Source organism: Hibiscus syriacus, unplaced genomic scaffold, assembly GCF_006381635.1.
Source record: "Hibiscus syriacus cultivar Baekdansim isolate YM2019G1 unplaced genomic scaffold, ASM638163v2 tig00110943_pilon, whole genome shotgun sequence".
Lineage (NCBI taxonomy): Eukaryota > Viridiplantae > Streptophyta > Magnoliopsida > Malvales > Malvaceae > Hibiscus > Hibiscus syriacus.
In genome coordinates this window covers 1,867,426-1,875,284 of record NW_024062924.1, presented here as the reverse complement: position 1 = coordinate 1,875,284, position 7,859 = coordinate 1,867,426, and the positions used below count along the sequence as shown (strand labels likewise).

At 29.4% G+C, this 7,859-nt stretch overlaps 1 non-coding gene across 1 annotated transcript; it reads left to right on the top strand.

Annotated features, from left to right (window-relative positions):
- Window positions 1-6,059: 6,059 nt before the first annotated feature.
- Window positions 6,060-6,166, top strand: LOC120147817. Its single transcript, XR_005518320.1, has one exon. It is a non-coding gene; the product is annotated as a small nucleolar RNA R71 (small nucleolar RNA).
- Window positions 6,167-7,859: the final 1,693 nt, after the last annotated feature.

The following is a 7,859-nucleotide window of genomic DNA, read 5'->3' as shown; positions in this document are numbered from 1 at the left end:
CAAAATGTTCCATATTTCAATCAATAATGTTCTCATGCAAGAACAAGGGTTTTCTTAAACTTACATTACCACTTCCTATTGTGCAAATACATAATCTTATTTAAACTAAATAGGAGAATTGTAACTAACTGAATTACTATCACTATTAACCTATTCTTAAACCTCATGCTCAGTCTCTTACTTCAAGCCCTTGATTACACACACATTATACATATACTAAATTACTCACCTTTATGAGTCATGAGTGATGCAATAAAACTTTACAATTACAAAATCAATAATAATGACATCCTAGTGGCATGTATACACTTTTTGACTCAAAATAATCTCATTTTAGTCCTAGAATTGGCTAAAATGTAGCTCTTATCCCAATAAATGTAACATACATTTCCTGTATACGTCCCCATACACGAGTCATATATGTCACATTAAATAATCAAAACATTTCTTAACCCAAAATAGGTAAAATCTAGTTTCTTTCACAAATTCCATATTTGTACATTTATTATAAAATAAGTAATTAGAGGAATTGAAAATATAATATTTCACCTACTAATTCAAATCTGATTTCAAGTAGTAACAAGTAGTTATGTATTGTTTATATAATAAATAAAACAATCTAGTTTAAAATCCCATTTAAAGCATGGTTTAGTATCATAATATTTGTTTATAATAAATTATTTTAATACTAACCGTACTTCTAGTTTGCAAACACTTTTTACTCGTATACATGACAGTTAGAAAATTTTGAAACATGGTCAGATGTCATTACTGTGACCTGTAAATATTCCTTAGTGATTGATGCCAAACTCACCTCCCTACTACTTTCACTTTCATTTACCTATGCGTGAAAATCATCACATGCTAAGTATACACTTAGTGAGGCAATGAATATAAATATATTCAAGGCAATGCAACATATAAATGTAAACAATAATAATATTTAATAAATTATGATCACATTACCTATATTTCCAATCATACTACTAATATGAACATGATATGAATCACATATAAAATTCTTACCAATATACTTGTCATCTATTCCATAAGCTAATAAGCTCATTCACTTGTTTATCATTTATAAACCAATAAACCATAGCCCAAATGTTACCCTCTACAGACCCTAGGTATTCGAGTCAAAGATGCACCAAAGTGCTTACCATATGCACTGAGTGTCCTTACACACCACAGTGCCACACTGAGTACCCTTACACACTACAATGCTCTACTATAGTACCATATGCACTTAGTGTATCTACACACTATAATGTTTCACTAAGTGTCCTTACACAATATATTGATAATCTGATTATGCAACTGCTAGACTCTATGACATGCCAATTACACCTTGTCCTTTAACGGCTTACTGGGGCATACAATATATTTTATTTGTTCAATCCGTTGAAAAGTATATTATCACAATTTAACATTGGGTAGTTCATACCAGAAATATCATTCATGATAAATATCATATATGTTCATGATAAACATCATATAAAACGATAAGTGATCAATGCATTTTATTTCAACCTTTTACATATTTAAAATATGTCAAATATATGATGAATGACATAAATATCATGTGAACATAGATAAGGTAGACGCATCGCAAGTCCTACCTGATGATTTATAAAGCATGCATGTATAATTTTATGCACGCATTACACTCATTTTGACATTACATACAAGTCAAAATATAAAACTCACTAAGCTTTAACTTGATCGTTTGCTTCTAATTTTGTTAAATCCCAAAATTTGTCATAATTTCATATCCCAGTGGTTTGCACTACCTTTAAATATATATTATTTTATATTAATATAAACCTTTAAAAGTTATTTTGTTTATACCACTATAAAACTGAATCAAATAAAAATATATCCATATAAGGCACTTTTTCTAGTTCAATTTGTACAATTTATTGTGAATTTTCAAAGTTGACCGACATAATCTGTTTTAAGTAGAATCTGTTGCCCATTTTCTGACCTATCATCAGTTAAAAATTCTTATATTTTTGTATATACCGCAAAATCAGTCCCAATTTTTTAGAAAGAAACTAGACTAATATATGAATCCAATGCTATAAAATAATCCTCTAATCGTTTTTAGAATTCATGGTGGTTTTCTAAACTTACTATCTAGAACTAAATTTCTAAGCAGGCTTCACCAATTTGCATTTTCAACTTGTCATTAATTCTATTAGTTCATGAAATGCACATATATGCATGCATCAAAAATTACATAACATTTTATGTGTCACTCCTTACCATAATAACTCTATCATTGGCTCATCGCAAGCCAATGTTTGCTAAAAAACATAAGTACAAATTAAATTTGTACTCACCTAGTTTCTTTTGCTTGAAAACTTTTCTTTAAAATTTACATTTCATCCTTAAGATTCTCCTTAGATTTGATAATATTTGATCTTGATTTGAAGCACACAATATAAATGAGTATCATTACAAAACATATACAAGTTCAAACCACATGTTAGAATCTTATTAACATATACACACAATAAAAAATATTTTCCTAAAAATTCTTTTGATACTCATTTGATACTAATTCCATGTCACAACATAATTGTTGACAATAAAACTTCAAATTAACCATTCAAGTACCTTTTTATCCAATATTTTCATCACAGTTTCACTTAAGTTCATAACTTTTCCAAACTTGTGATTTGAACCTCAATTTTAACCAACTATCCAAAATAATCCAATTTCACATTCTAACTTCAATTTCAACACTCAAAAATTAATTTCCAGTATAATACATCAATGATTGCACATTTACACTTTAACCCATAACCTCAATTTTAGAATGCTTCATACATAATTTCCAGCCCCTAAATAATTTTCCATATTTTTTCTCACCCTTCATAGCGTAGGTCGAATACTTTAAACATTCAAGATTAGGGTTTTCCTGATTTCACTTGATTTCGATTCAATTCGAGTATGAAATCAACCTCTATTCAACATTGTAAAATATCTACGATCAAATTTCTTCATAACACAAACATCCCTTGATTTTTGGGTTAGGCCAAAAATCATAGTTCCATTTTTAAGAAGTTTGATCATGATTTGATCATCAAGCTTGGAAATGATTCTACAACCTTAACAACATCAAAATCCATCATCAATTCAATAAACCCTATAATTTGGGATCTTTGAACACAAGCATGATTAACATGCAAAAATGGCACCAAATGATATAACTGTTCAAATATAATGATTTCTATTTCACGGTTAGATCCAAAATCCAAAGGAAATTGCTCAAAAATGAAAAATAATATTTCTATTACCTAGGTAGGGAGTATCACGAAATGGAACTGAAAAATGGATTGGTCTCATGAAATTATAGTTAATTTCATGTTATTTATCATTTTATTTAAGCTTAAATGAATTTAAAACTCATTTAATTAAGAAATGGAAATTTTGCCATTAATGAAACCTTATATTTACATCCATACCAAGCCACATGTTGGTTATCATCTTCCAAATTCAAATATGAACAAATTAATTAACCCTTTACAACTTTTCCATGCAATCTTTCCAAATTTTCAATCTTGCAATTTTTAATCCAACGGTCCAAAATAACCATGGAAATAAATTCTCAAATCCAACGACCTTATTATTTTACATTATATTAACATGTGAAAACTAATATTTCTAAGCTCAATTTAATGCCCTTTAAATTTCCCTAAATTTTCTATTTGATCCGTTTTACCGAATTTTACCGAACTTCAACACTTTAATCATAAATTCAATATAATTTTTTTTGATTCTCATCAAAATTTCATTCTTGAGGTTGAACTATTCATTTACAAGGCCAAAACACATAAATTTTGGAAATTACATTTTTGGCCCCATGTTTTTGGAAAATGAACATGTTAGTCCCTAAACTTTCCAAACTTTATACTTTGGCCACTAAACTTTTGAATTTTTCATTTTGTTCAATAACCAAAATTTAGGGTATTACAAAAAGGCTCTAAGTCTCAATTGTCTTAGTGGGACATACATGAGAAGTAAAAAGAAATAATACCTATAAAAAGAAATTAACAATGTAAGTAAAAATAAACAACTCTAATACAAAACCATTGCTCCCCGACAATGATGCCAAAAACTTGATGCTATGATAATGCTACTACAAAATGCAATCATATACTGTCATCTTCAAGTAATAAGTGGAATCTATAAAGCTTCGGATATCATACCCACATAGAGAAAAATAGATTACAAAAGATGAAATTTCAGGCAGTGCTACATCAAATAGAAAAGCTTCTGATCAAGGATTAAAAAGGTGCAAGTTATATAAGACAATTTCCACTACGATTATGATGAATAAAATATTTTCATGTGTTACACAAATATTTACAACATTCGATTCACTAGAGTCAATTTTCATTAACTCAAGAAATCAAATAAATTAACAATGCATGACAATGGCAATATACATCTTGTTGTGCTAACTTGTTATTTGCAAAACCAAAGATGTTTAAAACTTTACATGAAATATACATAATCTTCATTTATAAAACTCATATTAACATCCATGTATGAAGCTAATTTTATTTCTAAACTCATCTTTTAAGTATGGCAACAAATGAAAGCAAGTTAAAACATTAAATGCAATAGAAACCTTAAAACAAACACATGGTGTTTGAAACTAAATAACATCCACAACAATGAAAGAAAACATTCATTCTAGACTGCAATTACCCTATCTTTATTGAAGGAACAACATTGACATGAACTATCATGATCATCGCGGCTACACAACAAGCTCCCCCAACTATTGCTGCACTTCCTGACGAAGAACTCAGGTGACCATGGATTTTTTATGGAAATAAAAATAAAATCTTGGAGAAAATAATCATCCATATGGTTTGATTACTTCCCTTATTTATAGTCCAAGAAGTCAAGTCTTAATTAGATAAAAACACACCATTTGTCAGGTGATAATTGGGATGAATAACATATGTCCAACCAGTTGTCCCCTTTCAAAACTTTATTTAACCACTTATGACTCAGTAGTTTCTATTAGTTCTACACAATGACCTATCACAACATTACCTACAACATTACCTACAACATAGAGTAACGACATCGCATCAGTGTACTATTTTTTTTACCAAAATGTAGTAAAATACCCTAAAAGATGCAAACTCATTCCCATGATGCAAATAGTGTGAAATCATGAATAAATTCTTGTAATGTGCTCTTAATAATGCTAGAGTTCAAACTAAACCCAGGTTAAAAGAACCTAAATGATAACTCTTTGGCCAATTATCCAACTTGATTCTCTAATACACATAGTGATGTTGATCAACTCTATATCTTACCATTATATATTGAGATTTACTCCTTTAGTAGAGACTCCAATTATGAAGATGCATTGGCTTGATATGAGGACTGCCCCTGATAATAATTTTTATTGTTTGATGTTTTAGTTATATTGGTTGAAGTTATGAGTGTTATTGTGGAAGCATTGGTTTTTTGTTTTATGTACTATTGTTGTGAATCCTATTTTGGTTGTGTACTCCTAAAATTTGAATTTAATGTTGTATTAGGGTTTACTACATCCTACATTCCTCATGATAGATTGGGATAATTCATGAAGTTCATATTGTAGGTGTTCTCTTTGGTGATGGCATTGTCACTCCAATTATAGTTCCTCATGAAATACACAAAATCGAGATTTTGTAGACATTCCTCAAAATTATGATTTTCACTGCAGTAAACACAAGAAAAGTTGATTTTGATTTAGCTTCATACATACCTCTATATTGTCATAGATTCTTCTTCATATCAGTCAATCTTGTCACATGTGTAGTAAACACATTCAATTAATCATTGTCTGTTATAGCAATAACTCTTCTTCAAGACATGATCCTTCCATTTAGATATTGATAGTTATTTTTGGAGATTCTTCCAAGGATGTCATATGCTTCATTGTATGATTTGTCTAATAAAGCTCGATTTGTTAATGTGTCCACAACCATTATGCTTTGTGTGTTTAATTCATTAAAAATATTTTCATTTTCGTCTAATGCTAGAAACCATACATTGGGCATTTACACAATAAATATTTGAATCTCTCTCATGCTTGATATAGATTTTTATCATTTATTTTCTTAAAAAGAGTGATATCATTCCTCAATCTAGCATTCATATTGTAGGATTAAATCAAAGTAAATATTTTGGTTAAGTTCATTTTGTGGGCTATTATCCCTGGTGGCAATGAGATAAGTCTCGTTGTGGCTTTCTCAAGAAGAGAATATGGGAAAAAAAACTTCAGCTTCAAGTCTTTTTCGGACACTTCTTGTTGAATGAGTTGTAAACTTCAATAAATGCTCTCAAGTTTGCATGAGGGTCTTTGGTATGCATTCCAATATATTGGCTCGACTGCAACATTTGGAACATAACCGACTTTAATTAAAAATGTGTAACATGGATGGTAGGAATAATAATACCATGATTCAAATCATCTAATATGGGCACAACGTTTTCACGAATTAGCCTACTCATTGATGTAATGATAATTTGGCAGCATAAAAATATTTTGCAAAGGAGTAGTTATCCTTTTTGTATGTCCTAATTACTCCGCTTGGCATTTATTTTCCTCAATTGGCAATGGTGGTTTCCTTTCTTCTTGTGAAGTAGGTGGTTCTATTTTTGGATGTTCTTGACGCTCTTATCTTTTTCATGAATAACTATCTCTATTTTAGGATCAATAGAAAAAAAAGTTTATAGTTATTTTATTTGAATCATGCATCGAAAACGTCATGTTAAAAGTTACTTACAAAAAATGAACACTATGTTAGTAAAAAGTCAATTTTCAAAGTAAGGACACTAATCCCTGGCAACGATGCCAAAAACTTGATGCTTTGGATATTGTAATAGAAAAAGTGCAAGTATACACTATCGTCCACCAAGTAATAAAATGGAAACACTTGTATGCCTGAAGTATCGTTTCCTATGGAGATTAGTGATTACTTAAGGAATTATTGTGCACCAAAACATGTAGTTGTTTATAACTAAATTAACGAGCGATGTCGAGATAATTTGATTAAAAATATAATAAAAAATAAAGAGATTACAGAACAAGTAAACGAAGCAAATTATTGATTTAGAAAAATGATTATGAAAAGTCAAACAGTAGCATGTAACCAACAATGATGTAGTAACAATTTTGATATGTCTAGAATTAACCTAGAAGGCATTCCTCTCTTGAAGATAATCACTAACCAATTACAATTAAAGAATATATCTTTTTAGTAATCTAAACAAGCTTACTAAGAATGCTATGATAAATCAGTCAAAAAGAAATATCATTTATACTAAATGTTGCTTTCACAAATGGTGATGCTACTCACGATGTGTAAGACTCCAAATATCAATTATGGGACTTTAGCAAAAAGATTTAAAATTTAAGGATTTATTTGATTAAATGATAAAAGATGAGAAATGATTTGGAGTAGTGGTTTGTACAAAATTGTAACAATGGATGATTAAAAAAGGCATTTTGGTTATTGGGAATAAAATGAATTTAAAATTTAAATTTTAATAGGGATTTAAGAAGGGGGAAGTTAAAAGGAACAAGGTTACGTTATTTCTCTTATTCTTTCTCCCGTAACTTTGTTCCTCCTCCATAGCCAAGGCAAATCTCATCTAATTAGTTTTTCCTTTCGAAATAGTTTGTTATTACAACCTTAAGTGATATCTAAGCTTAAGGAAGGGTTAAATAAGGTTAAAATAAGGAGATGGATGAGTTATTAGAGATTACAGAAAATGGTTTTTGAAGGATATGTTAGATTATGAGTTTTTACTAATGTTTATTACTATATTTGACTTGT